Source organism: Mustela erminea, chromosome 12 (genome assembly GCF_009829155.1).
Source record: "Mustela erminea isolate mMusErm1 chromosome 12, mMusErm1.Pri, whole genome shotgun sequence".
NCBI lineage: Eukaryota > Metazoa > Chordata > Mammalia > Carnivora > Mustelidae > Mustela > Mustela erminea.
Window position 1 is genome coordinate 81,352,140 of NC_045625.1, and position 24,850 is coordinate 81,376,989.

Genomic DNA, 24,850 nt, shown 5'->3' on the forward strand with positions numbered 1-24,850 from the left:
AGCAGGGTCCTGAGGGTAGAGATGGGGGTGGAGGAGGCAAGCCAGAAGGAGAAAGGGACCAGACCTCAGTCTTCGTGAAGATTTCTGCTCCTCCTCCGTTCATGCTGGTGATGGCATAATGACAAGCATTTGGGAAGGGGACCTACATGATCTGGCTTGCATTTTAAACTGACCGCTCTGACTGTCTTGTTGAAAATAGACTATAGGATGGCAAAGGTAGAAGGAGGGGCTTTCTAGGAATCTCCTATCATGACCTGGGCACAAGATGGAAGTTCGAGCCAGGGAGGCAGCAGAGAGGTAGGGAGCAGAGATTAGATTCCAGATGCGTTTGGAAGGTGGAGACAGGTGAGATTTCCAGACAGATGGGATGTGAGGTGTGGCAGAAAGCGAAGAATCAGTGGTCCACTTGAAGATGTACCAGGAGGTAAGGAGAACACTCGAGAGGGTTGGGCTGAAAAGACTAATTCTGTGTCCCCAAAGGGACTTTGTGTCTTGACCATCACTGGTATCAAGAAGCAGTGCACAGCCTTCCCTTGGAAGCGTTGTATTCGTTGGAAGTTCTTTCCTGCTCTAGAAAGTGTTCCCTTGACATAACTCATCTCACGATAACTGCCAGGACAGTAATGCTCAGTCTTCTGGTTTTCTTTCTTCCCTGGGGAGGGGGGGAATCTCTCAGGCCTTTGTGGAAAAGGTATCACTGTGGCATTCCGTTCATTCCCCTGCAACATGGGTGGCGGCCAACCTCAGCCTTCCCTGGTGAAGGCCCTGGCAGGGTACTCAGGGAGCCCAAAACCATAGTCCTAACTTCCACTAGCGCCTTTCCATTTCATGCCATTTATATTTTATGAAGTTGTTTAAATTCTGCTGATGGCAAATGAGCACTAAGCTAAATGCCTTCCCCGTGGCAGGAGCTACAGGATTCCCTGGTGAAGGCAGGGTTTCCAGGATTTATCTTGCAAACAGAAGCATGGAAGCAGTGGGCACACGGGGGGAGCTGCAGCCGAATAAGCAGGATTGTTCCCGGGAAAAGAGGTTGAACCCACGTTTTGGAGAGGGAGAACCCCATAAAGGGATTTTTCTGAGCAATGTCAACAGACTGCAGAAGAGTGAAATACATTGTTGAGAGGTAGCAGGGTGGGCTGGGGCTGGTTTTCCTGCACTCAGCAGGCTGCATTGCTGTTGCCTTCATCACGAGGCAGTATATGGAAGGAACAGCAGCCTGGAGAAGCCGCCGGGATGTGTCTTAGGCCACATGTGCACGTTAGTCAAAGTTGTGCTAGAGACTCTGAGGGGGAGGGGGGCTGACACACCCCATTTCTGCCCAGCACAGGGCCTCAGGCAGAATGGGTTTTCAGTTCTTAGTATTCAGATGTATTTCTTTCTTTTCTTTTCTTTTCTTTTTTGAAGATTTTATCTATTTGACAGACAGAGATCTCAAGTAGGCAAAGAGGCAGGCAAAGAGAGGGGGAAGCAGGCTCCCCACTGAGCAGAGAGCCCGATGTGGGGCTCCATCCCAGGACCCTGAGTCATGACCTGAGCCAAAGGCAGAGGCTTAACCTACTGAGCCACCCAGGCATCCCCAGATGTATTTCTTAAATGTTGTTTGGCCCTTCATCCTGAAAGGAATGCCGAGCCTTGCTTCCCACCCCCCTCCGCCCCCTTCTTGAAAAAAAAAAAATATCTCTGTGATTAAAGGAGAATCATATTAGGGCAATCCACAAATGAGAAAATGGCGATTCAAAGGGATCTTTCAGAGGCTGGCCTACGTTCAGCAGCAGCAGTCCTGAGGGTCCTTGATAGCCTTATGTTGAGGCATTGTCTCGTTCAGTGCTCACCGTAATTCCAGGAGGCAGAGAGAGACTCTTGTCACACCCAGAGAGGTTAAGTCGATTGCCCAAGGCTGCACAGCTGCTAAGGGAAGGAGGCAGGAATTAAATAAAGGCAGTCTAATTCTTGGATTCCCTGCCCTTCACCACTGCACAGACTACCTTTTAAGACACAAGCACTTGCAAAGAAATGAGCTTCTTTAGAAGCTGCTCGCAAATTGTAGCATACGTAAGAATTTCCAGGAACCGTCTGATTTAGAAACCTTTTGTGCTCATTTCCCTGTGGCTGGATCCCATGCTTTGAGGATATTTGGCGTCCGGGATGAGCTAGGATGCTCTTGAACCTCTTGACTTGAGCGTGAAGTTTGGACATTCTGCCCAGGGCCCTGGTGTCCTGAGAACTTGACCTGTGCATGACTTGGTGAATCTCATTGAGAAATCACTAGCCGTGTGATGTCCTTGGAAGAAGCTGAGCTTCCCTGGTCTGTGTCCACCTTCCCGGGGACAAACCCTTTGCCCCTGCAGTTTGGGCTCATGGGATAATCTTTATTGACCTCTCTCCTTCTTGACCAGTGTCTCCTGCTGAGTTGTTCTTCACTGAGAATGAGCCTATCTGTGCTCTCTCCTTGTCTGGGGAATCTCGCCACGGGTTGCCTGCTCTGCTCTGGAAGGAGATGGCCTCTCCCTAAGTGATTGTACTGAAAGTGTGTGCTGGCCCGAGTGAAAGGAGACCCCCTGGACTCCAGCTCAGGCTGGGAATGGACATCAGGCTTGGGGGAGGAGGGGTGAAAAGAAGGGGAACTAAGACATGTGTCCTAGGCACTGCGCCTGATCGTGTGCTTAAATGATCTACAAGGAACCTGATGCCCATGTTCTTACAGATGAGGATCCTAGGTGCAGAGAAGGGAGGTCACAGTCCCAGTGGTGTAGAGCTGGAAAATGGCAGCCTCGGAATTCAGCCCCGGCTTGTCTGATTCCAAAGACAAGATTCCTTCCATGATCTCATGCTGGCTCCTGAGAGGAAGGCCGGCCAAAATAGGGCAGGGGCTAACCGGAGGAAGCTCCTGGGTGATGCTGACATATCCGAATGCAGCGTCTGTAACCTGTGAGCTGCACCGCTGTCCAGCAAGGGTGACGTCTTCCCCGAGAGCTTCCCTGGGACAAAGGACTCTCGTGGCATTTATCCCCTGCAACAGATTTGAGAAACTGCCTCCAAAGTTGTGACTGCTTGATGTTAGATGGGTGTACAGATGGACACTATTTTTTACTGATAGGAGTAAAATACACTCAGGCTTAAAGCCCTCAGTAGCATTATGTATGTGTTCCAAGAGGCGCATAAAGATGTTTATAACTTCATAGGTTTTTCCACAAGGTGTTTCCTAGGAATGACTGTGGTGCAAGTAACAAGCTCTTTCCGGGACAGAATCCTAAATTCCTCTCTTATTTCTTACTCTCGAAGGCACATTTTGAAATAGGAGTACCTCGATACTGTGAAATGGCTCAATAATTTCGTTGCTGGAGTTTCTTTCTTTCTTTTTTTTTTTTTTTTTTAAAGATTTTATTTCTTTATTTGTCAGAGAGAGGAGAGAACACAAGCAGGGAGAGAGGCAGGCAGAGAGAGAAGCAGGCTCCCCACCAAGTAGGGAGCCCGATGCGGGACTCGATTCCAGGACCCTGAGATGATGACCTGAGCCAAAGGCAGATGCTCAGCCGACTGAGCCACCCAGGTGCCCCATATCGCTGGAGTTTCTTTAACAGACACGGATGGTCTCTCGTTCTTGTGGACTTGGCGATTGATCTTGAGTTTTTGTCTTTATGAACATTTATTAGCCTTTCCTGAATTTCACCGTTCTCTTGTTAAAAACAAATACCAAAAAAACCTTTCTCATTTACATCTGGGAACAGTTAATATCATTCAAAAAAATAGTGTCTGTGAAAACCTTCCATAAAGTTTTCATGCTGCTCAAAGAGAAGGAATTTGCTTTCACTAAACCCTGATGGCGGGCTTACATTTCAGGCGTAGCCTGCTGATTTCTTTGGTTGGTAGGCAGTTAAAAACATGCGTATTATTCCTTTTTATTTCTGCAGTGCACCTGGGTACTTCACTGACTCTACGCCAGGCATTTGGTGAATAATAACTCATTTAACTTACTGGGAAATATTATCCTTGTAGGCATCGACTCCTTTATAAATGTCTTTGCGCAGTGGTGAGGAATTGTACTATGTCTTTGCAGCTGACCAGGTCTGTGCCGTGTAATTTATAGAACTTTATTTAAAAACTCTGTTCAGCGATGGCTTTGTTATAATTAGTAGTCCTTTTCCAATGATGTCAGTCTGGGTTTTTAATTTCCTTCCAGTGGGAGATAGTTCTCACCCAGGGGTGTGCTATAAAAGTTTAACAACCAGATGGACGATGGTTAATATCCAGGTCGGGGGATGAAAGGATGAAGACCCTAATTTGTATCATTTGCTGGTTCCCCTGGAGTCAATACATGCACTGGGGCTGATTCAGTCTTCCCAACAGGATGTCACAGTACAGAGATGGGAAGAGATGCCAACAGCCAGATCCCTTGAGTGTCGTATTTTTATTTCTTATTCTTAAAATGCTATAAATTTTAATTAAATTTAAACTAAAAAAAAAAATGCTATACATTTGAGGTTAGTGAGAGGGACCTAGATACATAGATAAGCTCGGAAGGAAGGAAGTGCGTCCTAAAGTGCCCAGTTTGAGTTCCCGACAGTAACTCCTTTCCCATGTAGGTGTAGCTGATGAGGTTTGAGATGTCACCGTACACTTGCATGAGTCACTTATGAGAAGTCAGACGCATTCACAACCAACGAGGAGCTCCTCGTACTTGGACTAACTCAGCTAAAGTAAGCAGAGTAGGCAGTGGCCTGGTCAGCATGATCAGAAGTCTAAGGAGAAGAGGCCCCTGCTAACATTCACCCCCCACAACCTGTCCCTGAGGTGATCAATCGGCCCTTTGAGCTGGGAAGTGCTTGTACGTAGGAGGTATAAAGGGGACTCTGGGCTGTCATTCAGCAGACTCGGATTCTGGGGCAGCTCTCTGCCTCTGTCACTTAAAATCTGATTTACGCCCCAGCTGCTACATCTTTACATCGGAAATAATCATTCTGATTGAAAGCATAAATGCCAAGGTCCTTTAAAAACCAAAAGCATTATACCGACATCACCCGTGAATGACAGCTTATGGAGAGGATGGTTATATCCTCGGTAGGGATGAGAGCCCAGATCAGGACATGAGAAGGCAGAAGTCACATGTGACTTCCCCGCACACTTCCGGGCTTTTAGATATCAGAGTTTTCATGGAAAACAATAGTAATGGTGGGTCACACTGGGTGTCCTGCTGAACGACACTTATGATATCATCCAGGGCCTCTCTGCCCCTGGAGATGGAGGAGGGAAAACAAAACAAAACGAAACATATCTACCACGGAACACACCCAAAGATCCCATCCTTCAAGGGCCTAGAAAGTTCTAGAGGCCCTGACGTTCTTTTTAATTCTCCTCAACAGCTTTGGTGAGAGCTAATTCACGTACCATAAAGTTCATCTTTTACAGTTGTACAATATACTGGATTTCAGTATATTCACAGGGTTGTGCATCCTGTTACCAATTCTAGAATGTTCTCACTACCCCCAAAAGAAACCCTGTACTGGTTAGAGGTCAATGTTCATTTCCCCCTTCCCCGAGTCCCTGGCAACCTTAACCTACATTCTGTCTCTCTAGAGTTGCCTCTTTTGAATACTTCCTATAAACCGAATCTCACTGTACGTGGCCTTTCATGTCTGGTTTCTTCTGCTTTACCATGACGCCGTCCGAATTCATTTATGTTGTAGCATGTATCACAATCTCATTCCTTTTCAGGGTTGAATAACATTTCATTGTATGGTTTTCCACGTCAGTTGATGGGCCTTTGGATTGTTTGCATTTTTTATAGTGAATAATCCTGATGTCAACATCCATATACAAGTTTTCGTGTAAACATGCATGCTCAGTTCTCTTGGGCATCTAGCTCGAGAGGAATTGCTGAGGGCCACGGAAACTCCGTGTACCTCTTTGAGGAACTGCCTCCGAGGCAGCTAGTCCGGCTTGCATTCCCCCCAACAGTGGAGGAGGATTTCAGTTTCTCCCCGTTCTTGGCACCGATTGTTACTGTCTGCTTTATTCATTATAACCATCCTGGTGGGTGTGAAGTAGTTACATCTTGTTGTTTTGATTCATATTTCCCTAATGACTAATAAAATTCAGCATCTCTCCGTGTAGTTTATTGGCCACTTGTATATCCTCCTTGGAGAAATGCCCTTTCAAATCCCGTTCCCATTTTTAGTTGGGTCACCATTTTATTATTGAGTTTTAAGAGTTCTTTATATATTGTGGATACAAATTCCTAATCAGATGTATGATGAGCAACACTTTTCTCTCAGTACGTGGGTGTCTTTTTTTACTGTCTTGCTGGTATTCTTTGGTGCACAAAAGTTTTTAATTTTGATGAAGTCTGATTGACTTTTTTATTTTTGTCACCTGTGCTGTAGTTACATGTTTTCTTCTAAGAGTTTAGTAGTGTTAGCTTTTATGCTTAAGTCTTGGTCCGTTTTGAGTTGTAATCTCAAATATAGATATAATGCTTTGATGGTATCTCTATCTTTGGCTTATACGCGGCTTCTTAGTACAGAGTGTCCCTGTTGTCACACCAGCACAGAGGAAAACCAAGCCCTTCCTTGATTTGTAGGGATACACAGAGACACACACACATACCCCCAAACCCCTCTTTCATAAAACACCCATGGAATAGACTTCACAAAAATTGTAGTAGTCACATCCTATATCAGATAAACATCCTAAAATCACATTTTAGACATCTCTAACCATCAAAGTTATTTTGGCTGAAGGATGTTTTACTGTTCATTATCCCCAGTATAATCTGCTTCCTAAATGCTTCTTTTCTTCGACTGGGTCCTCCGTCTTTCCTGCTCTTCTCTCCTGGCCTCTCAAGAGCCACAACACAAATTTCTCTCATTTCCTCACACCGCACAGCTTAACACCTTCCTTTCCTTACTCAAATTCCTCACTTTCTTCCCCACAAGAATTTATCCTCCCCGCCCCCCCACAAAAGCAGCTTTCTCTGTAACAGGAGTTCTGGTACCATTTTCCATGCCATGATTCCAGTCACATCTGGGTAAGGTAATGGATGGCGACTAGTCCCAGGGGTAGAGAACTCAGGTACCTGAAAAGCCGGAAATGAGATTCACCAAATGAATAGAAGCAAGGGACCAAAAGGGGAGACCAAAAATGCTTATGGTGATGAACTCCAACTATTGCTGTGTGTTGAGGTGGGAGAAGGGTTTGGCCATCTGGAGACAGTGGGGGTTGTGGAGACATTGCTCCATGGAAGGGGGTAAGAAACCTTTTAAATACCCAAACTTACGGTATTCTGGTTATACAGAACTACACTCCATTGGAGCTAGGGTACGTTTTGTAATTCAGTCTTTTTCAGATTTTAGAAAAGTATTACAGTGGGTGTGCCATATGTTATATAACACCCTGCTGGGGTCTGAGGCAGAATCAAACACAACAGCAAATGAATATAACACAAAGGGGGTTGAAAGCCCTAAATAGCTTTGTATCGGTTTAGGTCTGGTTTCGTTGCCAAATGAGTTAGAGAAAAAAATGTCTATTTGCAGTTTTGGTTTTTCTTTTCTTAGTCCTAAGTGCCATACTGTGGAAATACAAGATCTCTGTGTGGGCGACCAGCCACTCTTCAGATGTTCTCTTTTGCTGAGACGGCCCAGCAAGGCCAGGAGGAGGAGGAGGATGAAGATGACGGTGTTTCCCAAGTGCTCAGCTTCTTCCTGGCCCGTGCGTTATTTGCCTGTCATTTGCCACGGGGATGAGCTTGGCTGCTCAGAAGCCCTCACTTGGGCCTCATCGCCCTGCCCCCACTGTCTTTTATAGTTTACTGCGAGGAAAATAGAACATGAGATGATGAGCAGGTGCTGTTCAGGACAATAATGTGAGCTCGAACAGGAGAAAGACATCACCCCAGGGAGAGAAGAGCAGGGCAGCAAAGAGGGGACCAGACCAGGTTTAGGAGACACTACGCCTCCCGCCGCAGCAAAGGGTCCATGGGCTGTACCAGCTCTTTCTGGAATGCCTTGAATGACAGCAAACAAGCATAGCCTTCACGGACTTGGTTTGCCTTTCGCTTCAGAGGAATTCTGAGGCACTTCTGATGTAGCAAAAGATGCTCAGGATTTGGACTCAGGGCACTGGGTTTTAGCCAACCTTCTCCTCCATGTGACCCTACTGGGTGTCATTCAATGCCATTAGTGAAGATCACCATGCTGTCAGAATCACTGTGATAGGAACACTTTACATAAATCAGCTCGCGTATTCGTAACAGCCCTACAACCCAGGTCCTCACATCCTCCTGTCCTCGGTGAAGGAATGGAGGTTTGGAGAGGTTAGCTAACTGACTCACGTAGTACAGTAAAGGATCTGTCCCACCGCCATTAGACACGCTCTGTCTGATGCTGAAGCTCGTGCTCCTTCTGTCGCTCGGCGTATATCTGTAATTGCTGATTTTGCCACTGTCCACGTGGATGTTGAATTGACTGTCTAGTGTAGAGACCCACAAACCTGCTTTCAAATATAAGCCTTACCATATGCTAGTCATACAACCGCGGGATAGTAATCATAGTAGTAGTGGTAATGGTTACTCTTCACTATGTATCAGGCGCTACTCTAAGAGGATGACTAGCTAGCTACCTAGCTGCTAGATAGTTCGAGGGGGAGATATAGATAAATATGTAGATACTAGAGAGAGGGACAGATAATGGGATAATGACACTAGCTTGGTTTCCATGGAGTTCACATGGCATAATGTGAACCAGCATTTTCCAGGATGCAGTGTAGGGATTACTAGATACTTGAAATATCCCAAGAGGATTTTATGCTAAAATAAATTTGAAAACCCTAAATATATTCCCTGTTACAGATTTTCAATGCACGTTTGCACCATAATGATGCTGAGAAGTATTTAAGGCTAAAAAGAAATGGTCAAACCTTGGAGGTTTCCAAATATTTGGACCATAGAACCTCTTTATCCAGAATTTATCCGTGAACACTGCAGGTTCCGTGGAACAAACTTTGAGAAGTGCTAACACTCGCATAAGTCCTTTGTGTGCTTGTATAACGTACATGATCACCCATGTTATTTTGTGTAATTATAGTGCATGTTCACAAAGTAAATAGTTTCTTTGGGTCAGAAAATGTGTCTGACACTAGCTTCTCATTCTACCCATGGGTTTGTCTACTTGGGTTTTTTTTTTTTTTTTAAGATTTTATTCATTTATTTGACAGAGAGAAAGAGAGCTCAGAAGCAGGGGGACCACTAGGCAGAGGAAGAGGGAGAAGCAGGCTCCCTGCTGAGCAGAGAGCCCAGGAGGGGACTCTATCCCTCCAGACCCCGGGATCATGACCTGAGCTGACAGTGAATACTGAACAGACTAAACCACCCAGGTGTCCCTTGGATATATTTTGTTTAAATAAAAAGCATTTTTAGAGTTATGTCTTACCATCCAATTCAACCCACTTAAACCCTCTTCAGGGTTTCTGTCTTTTACAAAATCTTCCCAACACCCCTCCCCTCTTGCCCACAGGGATCCCTCTGTTCTCTGACCTGTCTTAGCACTGACTGTGTCCCCAAGGAACTGGGTTCTTAGCAGTCGTCTCTAAGAAACTAGAATTATGCAGAATTAAAATGTCCCACATTTGATGGGGTTGAATAGGATTAGAGTGAGATTTGTGAGAAAACCACAGTTTTAAAAGAAAAGGCAGCATTTCTTCATTAGAGTTCCAAAAAAATTGCACAAAGGGAAGCTGCTTCTTTATTTTTTTCCTTTCTTTTCCTTCTTTCTTCTTGTTTTTTTTGTTTGCATTATGACTCAATCCTGAGTTCACAATTATAAAAATTTCATTTATCCAAAATAGATATTAAGTGTGAATCTTCTAAACTTGGACATGGATTTACATTTAAATTCTCATCTATCTTTTTATAAAAATACAGCTGTAAAAAATGGTAATTCTCTGCCCTCTGTGAGTCCTTGATTATTTTTCACCTTCAACTCTTCCCTACTATGCTGAAAACTATGAGTGTCTATCCAAAACTATGAGTTTCTATCATCACTTTTAAAAAGTGATGAAATGCAGCATTCCTAATGGAAAATTATCACATTATTTTTTACCAGGGGCCCCTTTTATTGGAGTGGTAAAATCAAAGTATAGTGTTTACTCAATTTAAAATCTCATAAATGTACTCAGTGCTGCTCTTGCAAATGAGATGCTCTTTGGCCTTCTGACTAATGCACTGATGTAAATGTTATCTGTGGTGAAAGAAAATTCCCATTAGCCACTTCCACTGTGAATTTCAGGAGGAAAAAAAAAAAAAAAAGGAAAGCTTGAGGGCATGATACCAGCCATCCTTGGAGAAGCTAGGTATTAGACTGAGGGTAGAGAAGAGTGAGTTAAAGAATTTTTGAGTAGTAGGATCAGCAACTGTGGGTGTAGGTAGGAAGAGATGGCGTGAGAAGCTAGTTTACTGCACTACAAACAACCTCAGTGTAGTGTTCTTCTTACTGTAGACAGAGAATTAAAATTAGGCAGAGGGGCGCCTGGGTGGCTCAGTGTGTTAAGCCGCTGCCTTCGGCTCAGGTCATGATCTCAGGGTCCTGGAATCGAGTCCCGCATCGGGCTCTCTGCTCAGCAGGGAGCCTGCTTCCCTTCCTCTCTCTCTGCCTGCCTCTCTGCCTACTTGTGATCTCTCTCTGTCAAATAAATAAATAAAATCTTTAAAATTAGGCAGAGAAGTGAAGACTGATACAAATTTCTATCTCATGTAATAAAAGAGTCAGAAAAGATTCGATTTTGATAGTCTTGTGATTTATGAAAACAGAACTGAACACCTAAGCAGGATCTCTGTGATGGATGGTTTCTCTAAACCTCTGTCCTTAATTACAATGTCATTATTCCAATCCAAGTTGTGATGGAGGAAAATGAGTCAAGGTAAGGAATCGTCCCTGTGTCTCAAATTCAAATTATTATAATAATAGACGTTGGTTCAGAATGTAACTGCAGATCTGTCTGTGAGCTCCTCAACCAGCCTATTCCCACCCCACATACATGCCCTTGAATGTAGTAGCTGCTCAGTAAACACTGGCTGTCCGGACTAAGTCACATCAGTAAATAAACCAGAGTGAAGAACCACACGGGAACAAGATAGCAGTCAGGGAAATTAGTGCCCTGACTTCAAAAATATGCTTCTGCCATTTACCAAAAGGCCTCATAATTTTTAAATTCTTGTCATTCTGTTTCTTCTCTGTTAATTCATGCATTAATTTTAAACATTCATTCATTCGCTCGAAACCTCTTCCTTGAGATTCTTCTGTGTAGCTCGTAGTGGGTATGCACTCTGCCCTTGTAGGGCTTATGATCTAGTAGGAGAGATAGGCCAAGAACCCTGAAAAAATATATTAAACCACAGTGGGGATAAATAATAAGAATAAAAATGATGGCAAATGAAGACAAGTCTCCAGGAAGGATGTACTACTTCACCATGGCCACTCCAAGTGGGCACAAGTCTCACTGTCCTTTGAGAAAGCACTCCATTAAACTGATTTGTAATCACTGATATGCCAGTGAAGCACCACAAAATTTATGTATTAATTTTTCCAGTTGCTTTTCATCCTTGCCAACGATTGATGTTACCTCTCTTTTAGCTCTTCTCGTGAGGGTATCCTGATATCTCACTGTGAATTTAGTTACTCTGATGACCAACAGATGTTAAACAAATTCTTATGTGCTTGTTGACTCATCCATTATTTTTTTTTATAAAGTGCATTCCGTTACTTTGCCTGTTAAAAATATTACACCATTTATCTTTGGATTATTGATTTGTGGGACCTTTCAAAATATATTCTGGATTAGAATCCTTTGTTAGATACACATGTGCAAAATTTTTCTCACTTTTCATTTTTCTCATTGTTCTCTTTTAAGGAACAGAAGTTATTAATTTTAATTAAGTCAAATTAATCAAATTTCTCATTTTAAGGTAAGTGCTATTTTTGACCAATTTAAGAATCTTTGCCTCCTCCATTGGATATTTTCTTATATTTTTTAGAAACTTTATAGTTTTGGGGTTTGATAAAACTCTGATCCATCTTGAATTAATTTTTCTGTATGCTGTAAGATAGGAGTTGAGGTGTTCTTTTTTCTGTACAAATATCCAGCTTTTCTAGAATCATTTTTTTCAAGATTTTATGTATGTGTTTGAGAGAGAAAGAGAACAAGTGGTGGGGAGAGGCAGAGGGATGGAGAGAAAGAGAGAAGCAGACTTCCCGCGGAGCAGGGAGCACCAGCATGACTCGATCCCAGGACCCTGAGATCATGACCTGAGCCAAAAGGCAGACGATTAACTGGCTGAACCCCCCTCCCCCGGTTCTTTCTTGACAAGACTTTTTTTTTTTCTTTTTGAATTGCTAATGTGACTTTGTCAAAAATTGCTTAACTGTATATATCCAGATTGTCTGTTCAGTTTTAATGATCTTTTTATCCTTATTTTACTGACTTGGGTCCCTGGACTCTTCACACAATAGAAATCTACTAGACACCAAACTACCTGTTCCAGACAAGGCTTTTTACTGGAAGTTGTTGCCTCAGTTTAACTCAAAGAAAACATTACCAGAGAAAACCCACTTTGAAAGGGGAAAAAATGTGTGTAAAGATGATAGGCTCTTGAATGTCCTTCCTTAGTTAGAAAACAACAAAGGAATCTTGCTTTAAAACATTTCTTTCTGACCCCAAACAGAAGTTTCTGGACCACAGCATAGCGTACTCTTGATGCAGAAGGCTCATTTTTCATTTGCCCTCTTTGAAGGCAACAGAGCTTGGGGAAGACTACATTTTCATGTCCCGTCTGAGAAACATGGGCAGGAGTCCACACCCTTCCAGAGGTTTCCCACGTGAACTTCAGAGCCTCATTTTTGTAAGCATTTTAGTTGAAGTACAGCACACTTAAAAAATGCACTAAATATGGCTATACTGCTCAATGAACTATCACCAAAAGATATGTGTAGCTACCACCCAAACCACGACGTGGGCTGTTGCCAGCCCATCAGAATCCCCTTTCAATGACTTCCCCTCTCTCCTCTCCACAGTAACCACTTTCTTGACTTAGTTTTTAACCTAAAATTTTGCGTTGTACTCTTTTAAAACCTTTATACGTGTGAAATCAAATTAGATGCATTGTGGGGTATCTGGCTTCCTACACTGAAGCACATTCCTGCATCTGTAGAATGGGGAGAAATGTTGCACACCTTATACTGTGATCATGATAACTGTGGGAGCTATGCAAGATGTAGGGCTGGGCTTCCATGGAGGTGCTGGAAAAGCTGAGTGTTTTATCCCTAGTTCTGTGCTCACAAGCAGTGCATACACGTGTGGAAGTGCTAGTGACAAGCAAGGGAGTGGATGTGGAAACACTGGATAGACCGGACCTTGGCTCCGGGTCTACCGCTAAAACGTGGGCCTTGATCGCACCATTGATTCTTCTCTATGCCGTTCCCTCCTATGTGATAGCTCTTCGTCCTACATTCATCTCCAAACACACTTGGTTGGTTCGTGCCCTGAAAGATTAGAGTTGTGACCCAAGCAGGATTCCAGATAGAACAATAATCTAGATAAAAAATTCCAGATAGAACAAGTAATCTCTCATGAAGACTCCTTATGGGCTGGGTACTCTACGGATCACCTCCAATGCCTTATCTCATTTAACCCTCACCATGGCCAAATGAGAAAGGTATTCATGTTATTCCCACTGTAGAGATGAGGAACTGAGGCCAGAAAGTCATGAAAGTTGACTTAACCACTAAGAAGATTTCAATGTAGGCTCTTAGTCTCCAGAAGGTGGACTCACTGTTGATAGGCAGAGCCCTAGTACAAACAGATCTTGTCATTTTTTTTTAAACCACAGTTTTTGTAGGAAATGCTATTGCTTGTATATTTCAGCTTCCCAGTGGAGAGAAGGTCTTGGTTGAAAAAATAACAGGGAAGTCTATTACACGCTCCTCTGTACCCTTACCAGGAAATAGCACTGAACACAGCTCGGAGGACACAGGCCATAGAAATCCCTCATGCAAAGCCCTAAAATTTAAAGCCCAAATCTATTTTTATTGTGTTACATCTGCACGAGAGCATGTCAGGCCGTCTGGGAAGAGCTTTGGGGGATTTGAGTGCCTTGCTGATTGTACTACCATTTTCTTCTTTTTATCTTTATAATACTTGCACCTGTTGTTTTATTTTCCGTTACTGATCAGTAATCACAGCCGTACAGGTCGTTCTATGATGCTGCTTTAGAAGTCTAGAGGGCCTCGGTGAAAACCCACTGCCAGGTTTAATCCTATGAAGTTGCTGCTAAGAAGGGCTATTTGCACATTTTATAATAAATCTTACAGCATTATTTCATATGGCTCTGTTGACCAAAAAAACAAAAACAAAAAACAACAACCACCAAAAAACCAGCCTAATGAATATTTATTTAGTGCTTTCCTATTTAGTGCACGACCCTAGGAACTGTGGGTAAAACAAAACAAAACAAAACAAAATAACCTAAGCCCCATCCTCAGAGTACTTAAAATTTGGCTGGGGAGGAGGACAAAAGTATAGTCACAGAAAGTTAAATATTAATTCAAAGTAGTAGTAGGAATGTTGTGGTACTACCCATGAGTAAGAGGACATCAGGGGTGGTTTCAGATTCATTTCTAGAGATGTCCCAAGAAAGCAGGAATCCCTTGGTCACAAAGTGGTAGAATTGGAGATGTTCCTGGAGAAAGAGTAGAATCTGCAGTCAGACTGTAAAACATCTGGCTGATAAAAGCTGGCTTTAACCAAGGATTCAGGACACTGAGGGGAGAGAAGGTATAAGGTGAGGGCACTTGCTGTAACAAATTTCCACAACAGACTTGGTGGCTTCCGGTAACAAATGTATTATCTAACAGTTGTGTATGTCACACGTCCAAAATGGGTCTTATGGCTAAAATCAAGGTGTCGACAGAACTGCCTTCCTTCTGGAGGCTCTTGGGGAAAATCTCTTTCCATGACTTTCCCAGCTTCTAGAAGCCACCTGCATTTCTTGGCTGGCGGCCCCGTCCTCCATTTTCAGAGCACATCACTCCAACATCTGCTTATGTCATCACATCGTCCCTGGCTCACACCCTCCTGCCTTCTTCTTGTAAGGGTCCTGTAGTGGCCTTGTCCCCACCGGAAGAATCTGGGATTATCTCCTCGAGTCTTAATTAACTCAATCCCATCTGCAAAGTCCGTTCTGCGGGGCGAGACGACATACTCGCAGTTCCGGGAATAGGACTTGGGCGTGTGTGGGGGGTCCTTCTGCCAGGTATAGTCGTCAGCGCCACATTGAAGAGCTTTTCAAGTGAGAGGCTTGGAAGTTTATCCCACACAGCTCAAAACCACTGAACATTTCGGTTTGGGGGGTGACATGAGCAAAGCACAGAATAAAAAGCAGAGCACTGTGAAGAGAAGTGTGGAGACGGGGGACCAAAGCAGTGGTTGTTGAATCTGTCCTTGGACGGTGTATGTGTGGTGTGGTGTGGTGTGGTGCGCTTGCTTGTCTATGTGTTTGTCACGTGGGAGCAAGAGACCCCCCACATGCTTGCCTTCCTTTGCACTTGTGAACCAAGTCTTAACTTTCTCCAAGTGGCCTTTGCTTCGACATGGAAGAGCAGCCACCCGGGGAGGACTGTGCCCCTTCCTGCCTCCCAGTACACGAGAATGGGAGTCAGACGCACGTGCTTTGGTTTCTGAGGAATCCCTGTCAGGCTCAGAGGCTGGGAATGACCTCTCCAGATAGCCTTCCCAGGGGCTCCCAAAGGGGGGTTTCACCTTGAAGAGATAAAGTAGAGACAGTTGTCATCGGTGGTGGGGACGAACACGTGCTGGCAGCCAGCAGAACCAGTCTGATGCAGAAGAACCCTGAAGGGTGTTCACAGCAGAGTCTGAGATGCGGTGCAGGAACTCTCTGTTGCTTTCCCTTTCTACGTTGTCCACAACTTAAAATAAGTTGTCACACGCTGTGAGTTTTGACTCAGCTAGTACTCGGTTGAAACTGGGGATAGCTATGACTCCACATGGGGTGAAATTAGGGGGAAAAAAAACAAAACACAAACACAGCCCAAGAATCAAATGAATGAGCAGACTTGCAATAGACTGGGAGAATTTTTTCGGGGAATTCTCACTAATGGGAACAAGGACTGGAGTTGCCTCTCTGGCAACGCAAATTCCGATGGCGCAGGAGTTAGCAAGCCCAGATGGTTTATTAACTCATTAGGGGGCCCTATTACCAGTGGGGATGCTTATCTAGGGTAAAGCAATTCCGATGGGATCAGAAAGCTGTACCCTCAGACTTGATAACATGGAATTTTGCATGCATTTGGCAATGGGAGAGAAAATTTTAATGCTGGTGTTCAGATCTGGAAGAATTACAACGCCATCTGAGAGGGATGGACGTTACGAAATCAACATGTTCTCCTCTTCCTGAGGCAGAACGGTGCGGCAGAATTATTTGGGGGGGCATTTAACTATTACGATGTTCAGTAGCAGAGAAACAGCCTCAGAAAGAAGCCCAGAAGTCTCTGAGGGAAAACATAAATACTCAGCTGTGTTTTTAAAGACTCGGTATTTTCTTTCTTAATTGTGTTTACCTTTTAAGCAACAACAAACAGAAGCTAAAAACTTGGCAGAGGGCTGCTTTTTAAGGGGAATGTCTTCCTTTGCTGCCAAGTGAACACGCCTCTCTCTTTTACTTGGTTCTCTTCCCTTAAAAGAGGGGGAAAGTGATCTTTCCCATTTCCTTCATTCAAGAACATTTTACCCTTTAGCCATCGAAGTCCTCAGACTTTAGAATGTAGGTGTCCCAACGAGGACAAGTCAAGGGCTACACTTACCAGTATGAGCATTATTGTTACATTCTTGCATTAAATTGTAGTAAGCATTTGTTGAAACTCAAGGTATGGTTCATTGGAGATATACTAGTTTGAGCGGAACATTTTCATAAACAAATAAGGACTACACGATACAGTAAGGCATTTGTGCTTTAAAATTATTGAGAGTTTTGTTATGATCAAGGGAAATGACCTCTAGTGAATTTATGCACTTTTGCTACTGTTAAAGATTTCTTTACCTTCTAATACAAAACCAAACAAACCGCACAGTGATAGCAACCTGTGCATTTTGTCCCTGTTTCCCATGCTCAGGGTGTCGGACAGAAGGGGACCACTGCTCCAGAGTCACGGACATTGGGAGTAGCTACAGTGGTCATCAGGAGAGACCCCGAGGGGTCAGGGATCTCTGGGCATGCAGTGTCCCCTTCTATACTCCATCTGGAAGTTGGTTATGTGTCTCCTGCATGCTATTCCTGATTTTCTGGTGATTAAACCCTCTTCTTTGGGCACGCAAAGAGTATCTCCGGAGAAGTTTGCTTGGAAGGCAAAGCGCTCTCTTTTTTTTACATGATATTCCTTTACGGAAGGGCAAGAGGGTTGAAGAACCAGGGGGACTTTGACGTGATAGGAGAAGAAAGTCTGTTTCCTAAATGTGAACAGCTCTGCCTCTTCTCACTGATTGTGTCTTTGAAGGCATCCCAGACCGAATGATGGCTGACGAGGGTAGAGCAGGGCAGCTGCTGGGCAGAGTGCTGGAATTACTGTGACATTCGTGAAAATTGAGAGGAATGAGCATTGGTGGCCAACTCTGAGCCAGGTCCTCTGCGAAATCATTTTAATACCTATTCTGTTTCAAAACAAACTATGAGGTTCACAGATGTGAACATTAACAAGAAGTTATCCAAATACATGGTTGTCCCACAACCTTTGGGTGGTAGAGCTGGACTTTGAATTTGGTCCTCTTGACCCCAGAGCTCTTTTCCACCCCAATGCTGATACCACCTGGGCTCACGGGTAACACACAGTTGGTGCTTCCTAGGTGTTTAGTGGGCCTAAACTTAATAGGTCACATGTTCCATGACCTATTCCAAAGCCATCTTTGTCATTGCCATTGTGCACAAGTCTACTTACAAAGCATTTACTTTAAAAATAAAACTTCAAAATTTAGGAGGCTTTTTAATGGAAGTTGTATGTAAGAAGTAAAACCATGAAAACTCTTATTCATCGTGGCATGACATGCTGGTCAGCACGTGCACGTCCAGCCATGTCTTTAGTCAACACTACCTTCCTACAGATCTTCAACATCTCTCTCTTTGCTTTAGAAGCTGGCTGCCACTCTTCTGTTAGCTTTGAGGACATACTGCCATTTATATATTTTTCCTTATTTTTTTTATATTTAAAATTTACTATCTTTAGATGGAAATGTTGAATTTATTAATGGAAACCAATGCTCTCTGAAGTTAAAAATGTACATTTCTCTTAGCAGAGTCTTAGCTATTTTTATTTACAAGATTAAAAAAATCCTAAGAGAGACACTCGGGTGGCTCAGCCAGTTAAGTGTCTGCCTTTGGCTCAGGTCATGATCTCAGGGTCCTGGGATCCAGCCCCATATCAGGCTTCCTGCTCAGCAGGGAGTCTGCTTTTCCCTCTGCCCCTCACCCCCTTCTCATGATCTCTCTCACTCATTCTCTCTCAAATAATAATCTTCTAAAAAATCTTAAAAAAAATTTTTTTTAAACCTGAAAGCTATTCAGTATTCAAACATTCAGTATAGCCTGTGGTCTTTTACTCTTGATATTACCCAATTCCTTTATTTTTATTCTGAAAAATTTATGTTTGAATAAGCAAGAAGTTCTGTCCCTCTGATTCTCAGTTTAGTGCTCTTTAAGTGACATTGTTAAATAGTCCAGTTAGAATCTTGGCAGCTTCTCCAGCATGAAAACTCATTCAGTAGATAGTAGACCACTGACTAATTGCTATGAACCACTGAAAGGTCGTCAGAGATAATGATATGTTGTCACTCCCATCATTATTATACTTTGCCAGAATCCCAGATACATTTGAGGCCAAATAGCAATCATAGAGCTGCCCCCCCACCCCACCAATGATCGTGCAGTTACCCATTGAGCTTGTTAAATTAATTGGAAGAATAAGTTTCAGAGCATTGACAAAGACTTGGAATGTACTCACACAAAAGAAATGTGGTAACTCAAGAGTTCATAAGGCTTAAACTCTAGGAAATTTTCCAGATCGGGAAAGTTACGTGCAAGGGTTGCCATCTTGACAAGATAGTAGAATACTGTCAGGCATCCTAGAATAGTAATAGTCAAAAATCTAGAAGTCTGGTCCTAGCACATTCCATGCTTTTCTATCTAGCCTCGAATGAATCACTTAACCTCTCTGGGTCTCAAATTTTCCATGTATAAAATAGGAAAATATAATGCCATTCCATTCAAGTGATAAAATTACCGTGACGATCAAGCGAGATAACGTATATTAAGCGTGCATTGAAAAGTGTTAAGAACTAGAGAGATGTTAATTGCTGCTGCTGTTGTTATGCAACCATGTGGGTTAGTGGTGAATATCTACAGACAGAGCATGAAGTATATATAAAGTAAGTGCATGAGACAGGGAACTAAATAAGTCCAAAGAATAGTCCTCAGTCTTCCTGTAATGTCATTTATAACACTGAAACAGCCTCTAAAAAGACTACCCCTTAGCCATTAAAAGACTCTGTTAGCTGAAAGCAGAGGAGTGTCACACAGGAAAAAGAAGAACATGATCGTCACTTGTTTTCAGTCACTCTAAGCATTTCAAGCAGAAGAGAATGCAGTGCAGGGAATTAGAGGCTGATCCACTGTTGGAAGGGCTGCAGGAGCAAAGGTGGGCGGATGGAAATGCTCCTGGTTTTCGGGAGCTCTGGCAATGCAGGAAACATCGAAGAGCTAGTGCTAATGATCTCTGTCGCCTCCAACTCCCAGGTGACTCACAGGCGCTCCCCTAAAAGCCCCGGGGCAGACTCTTCCATGGGCGTCTGTCATGCTCTCCTGTTCATGGCTGCAGGCTGCAGGCTGCTGTTCCCCATCTTCTCCCCGGATTTCCTGCAGGTGATTCCCACAGGCAGAGCTCATGTAGGGACTTAGCTGGCAAGGGATCCCAGGAAGTGGGGGTCCCAGGGTTCTCCCCAAGGATGAGGAGTGATGTGCAGTTGACAGTAGACAGACTAACACCCCAGCTGATACTTCCCTTCAAAGCCATTTCTCTAATAGCACTTGTGTGAAAAGACCAAAATTAAGAACCAAGGATTTCAAATATTGACTCTAGATCAATTGAGTGTATGCAACTAGACTTGATTCCTATGCACTTGGACATTATACTAATTCCCCAATTCCAAGACTCCTGTGGTTGGGATATACCATTAACTTAATAAGAGCTTTTAAAAGAACAACAGCGACAATGAAAGGCACACATCAAACATGAGACTTGCCTTCCAGTCACTGTTGTTAATAGGGTTAAGATAAGTCTTAGAGACAATGAAATAGGATTTCACTGCAATTTGGCAGGGGGGAGGGGTCTAGTGGACACAGAAACACTTCATACCCTCCCACATCCCTCTACACACTTGTATCTGATCCTTTAACAGAACTGGATCAGGGTCAAGGCATTTTACTCCTCCACCAAAGAGGTCTGGCGGACACGCTGAAGGATATTCTATTGGTCGTTGCGTTGTAAGAGTAACAGAGAGAATGTTTCACTGTCCCGAGCAGAGAAGGAAGGAAGAAGAGGGACCATCACTGTCTCTTACTCTACATGGATTTTCTTACAGTAAGCTAGAGAGAAGTGGCTAGTGCCCTTGTGGTCTTTGGTTTCCTTCTGAACTTTGTCCCCATATGACCAGAGTAGATAGAGATGATCTACTTTCTTCTGGAAGAAGCCTAGTTTTTCCCCTCTGTTTCTTTGTGGGATGCTATTTCTTCACGGATATTCCTGATGACCCCAGCGTCAGAAGACTTGTGGAAGCTTTTCTAGACTAAATCTGCAGTTGGCATTGCAAAACACATTTCTTTGATCTTCCTCTTTGAGCTCTTGGGCTGGCTCTGGATGAGAGTCTTGGTAGTCGCCTGGTGAGGTCCGAGATTTGGGCTTGGGCATGGTGGCCCCCTCGGTCTGGTTCAGCCTTTGGTCTTTTCAGCCAACCGTGTTTAAGCCATAGGGGTTGAATCTGGAGGTCCCTCCTAGGTCCCTGGAGAGTTCTGCCCTAGAGTTTGGACCTGGAGAGCAATGGCTAGTGTATGACCCAGATTCTTGGGTTCTTGGTCACATTCCATAGTCATATTGAATACTGCCATTTTTATTGCCTAAAAAATAATTTCTAACCATTTTAGCATAGAATCCATGCTGAACAATTGACATATGTTGCCTCTTATGAGGAGTAGAAGTTTGAATACTGCTGCCCACTGCATCATGGTATCAAAGCCACCAAGGAAACAGTGCAATCAAACACTTGAAGAAATAACGCTTAACTCACACAGAGCAGTGGTAGCTTCAGTAATGGACGTTGGTCCCATATGACCAGTGAGTCCTTCCCAGCAGCCAGTGTAGGGCTGTTGACCTTCCTATACCCCACTTTGCCACTGAATGGAGGACCCCCAGTCTCCTTCCTGCAGAGGACAGATACAGCAATGGCTTGACCAGGCACCATATCACACACACACTTAAACTGAGCAGAGAAGCACACGTTGTATCTCTGAGTCTGAAACAGAGAAAGATAGTCTTACACAGATGCTAAGTCCAGCACATGCAGTGTGGACTTTCTAAAAAATTTCTTTTGGTAAAAAAGTGTTTTCCATACAAGACCCATTCTTATGCAGCTAAGAGGTGGTCAAAAACCACATGTCTAAAACTCTTCTCAACAATCAGGATTCTCAAAAAATAGATTTCCTGGTTTCTAAAGAATATGTGTTCATGATGAAACATGTAAAATGCTTGAGAACATCGTAGATTTTTCTGGAAATAGTGTTGTGTTCTTAAACTGATTTTTTTTTTTTTTTTTTGAGACTAGAAGAAAAACATTATCCACAGTAATCTTCCTCAGGGGTGATTAGTTCATTCTTCCCTTTGAAAGAATGTCTATGGACCCCACACCCCAGTTACAGGTGTTGAGATGACAGCCTTCTCATGGGAGCCCCAGTTGGTTAGGCGACCCTGAAGAGCAAAAGCACTTTGAAACTCAATGACCTTGACATGGGCCATTCTCAGGCAAACATCCCTGCCCCCACTGGAAAAGAAAAGAGATTATAGATGTTCTCTTGAGTGGCGATGGAGCATGAAACATTTGGTGTCTCACAGCTGTGGCCCATCGTTTGACTTTAGTCTGTCTACCTGTAGGACCAGAAAAGAGGCACCTAGTTTTAAGTCTATTTTTATGTTATTTGGGTCAGTAGAGAAACCATTTTTGTCAGTACTTGGCCTAGCGGCAGAAAAATGGCCTGAATGCTCCGCCATTTCTTTGATGATTCTAATCGGTTTTGTCACTTCCCTCTTTAAAAACTCTTTCAGTTGCTTTCCCTTATTTTCTGAATAAAGTCCAAAATCTTTCACATGGCTCTCCTAGGCCTGTCAGCAACTGGTTCCTGTTTCCCTCTCCAGAGTCAGCTCCCAGGGACCTCCCACAGGCTCTGGTCACTGCAAACTCAGTAGACTCCTGTCATTTGCCCCCGCACTCTGTCTAGATGCCTGTCCTTGCCCATCCTCCCACCCTCCCTCATTCAGTCTTCCAGGTGAATTTTTACTTACCCTTCAGGAGAGACTAATTCTTTAAACTCTTTAAACTCTTAAACTCTTCCCAGAATTGGCCATGTCGCATTCTTCTCCAAATTCCCAGAGCCTGTCGGAAAGCCTTGGTCCATCACAAATGCTCAAAACAATTAGTGTTTCTGAAAGAAGTTAAATAATTGTACATTTTCCATATTATCTCTATCCCAGTGTCAAGAGTCTTCTGCGTATGCCGTGTAAACAGTGATTAGAAACTGCTCGCTTAATTTTTGTGACCTCTCGCCGGCAGATCTTTTCGGTCATTACCGAAGAGCCGTTAAGAGCTATAGTATGACCTTCACACATAAAAACATGTCCTAACTCACCATTTAAGAATTCAACACAATCGTAATTGTAGGAGCAAGGTATCCCTTGGCTATGGGGTCAGGCTGTAAGGTGAGCAATAAAATTTTTCTGCTAAAGAAAAATGTGTGCCGCATTTCATCAAATGCCAGAGTCTTAGCTGACAGGCAGTGAGCAGATCTTTGAAGGAAGAAATGTGGGCTCATCGATGATTAGGAGAATGGCTCTTTTCTAATCAGGGACTTGCATTTGTTTTCTGGAGGATCCAAGACTTCTTGGTTCATGAATCCCAGGAGCCTCCTGACCTTGAACAGTTTGGTCTGCCCTAGAACAGCCCCTTCCAGCAAAGGAAACAGCCTCGATGTCCAGGGTGAAGTTTTGTTCAACAAATCACCCATTCTGGAATGCTGAAATGCAGTGACACAAGTTATGGTTTTCGTTTTGTTTTGTTTTGTTTGGAAAGCTTATGAGTTGGTTGGTTTGTTTAAATAGAATTCCATCCTCATTACCAAAACAGTTGGCTGTTGAATGGTAATAGAAAACAGGAAAGAACAAGAGGGCCTTCCAGAAGACATTCCTTTCACTCTGCAAAAATCTGTATTTCTCTGGAAGTTACTGGAGAAACTCAAGAACAGACTGTAACAGAAATGTTATCAATGAGCGTCTCTGCCCCTGCGTTATGTAAGCAACAAGACTTAATAGTTCTGTCCTATTTCTCAAATTCTAAAAGTGTCATGATGATATAATATGATTTATGGGGTATGTTTTGTGAAGAGCCAGCAATGTAATAGGATAAGATTGAACAGAGTGTTAGTATATTTTAAAAGAGTTGGTTTACCTCTTAATATTGTACCTCTGTTTTCCTTCCTCTTTTATGTGCACGATACATATTTTGACATTTAAAGCAAATTCCTCTAATCCATATGTGATTACTTACAAGATAATAGAATGCTGTCACTGTCCTCTTTTTTGTTTGTTTTTAATTGGTCATCTTGACCACAGATCTAGAGTTTCTTATATTGAGCTGAAAATTATGCAAGAAGTTTATCATCATTATTTGTTGACATTCTGTCTCTCCACCCATTCAAATATAATTATTTATTAACCATCTATGAAAGCTGACTGGCAAGATGGGAAATCTAACGGTTGTTTTCCCCAGGCTAAGTTGATTGAATCAGGACATTTTCGTGTAAGAGATCGGGAGGGCTGATCTTGAAGGCTGAAAAGTTGAAAAACAGATCCAGTAAACCAGCAAGGTCAAGGTGCTATATGAAAGACTGGATGAGAGTGAACGGGCCTTTTCAGATTCCTAATTTCAATGAATACATAGGCCATCACGTTGGCTTTCTCCTCTGTCTTCATTTTGGTTAATTCCAGTTGCCTCAGAACCCATCTGCCCATTAACTGTGGGGCGAACTCCATTCTCGGTGCCTCAGCTCATTCCTGTTTCTTGAAAGACACATTTTCCACAGGATTCTCGTACAATCCACGAAATACCAGGTGTTCTCAGGTTTGTATGTTCTCAACCACGTTATTTGTTTCAGTGATACTGTCAGTTGCACACAACTAATACAACACCCAGGAAATATCGTGGAGATTTGCCCATCTAGGTTTGATGGATTAAGTCAAAAGTGTATTCTAGTCACTTGAAAAATAACACCAGGAGCTCATGAAAGCTCTTTGTTAAGAGCAAATAGAGAATTCTAAAAAGGTTTTTTGAGGCCACAAATCATGGTCTGCTGTGAGTTTCCATGCATCTCTACTGCAGCACTGCTTAAAAAGAAAGCCATTTTGCTACTGAAATACTTTTTAAATTGTTTAAATAAGGCAGTTTTAGAGGGTTTTTCTAGAAACTACAATTCTGTGTAGAG

General features: G+C 43.1%; 1 protein-coding gene across 19 annotated transcripts in view; it reads left to right on the forward strand.

The window, feature by feature from the left end:
• TRPM3 (transient receptor potential cation channel subfamily M member 3) overlaps positions 1–24,850 on the forward strand; it is a 785,382-nt gene that overhangs the window by 431,682 nt on the left and 328,850 nt on the right. The gene's annotated exons all lie outside the window — the stretch shown is intronic.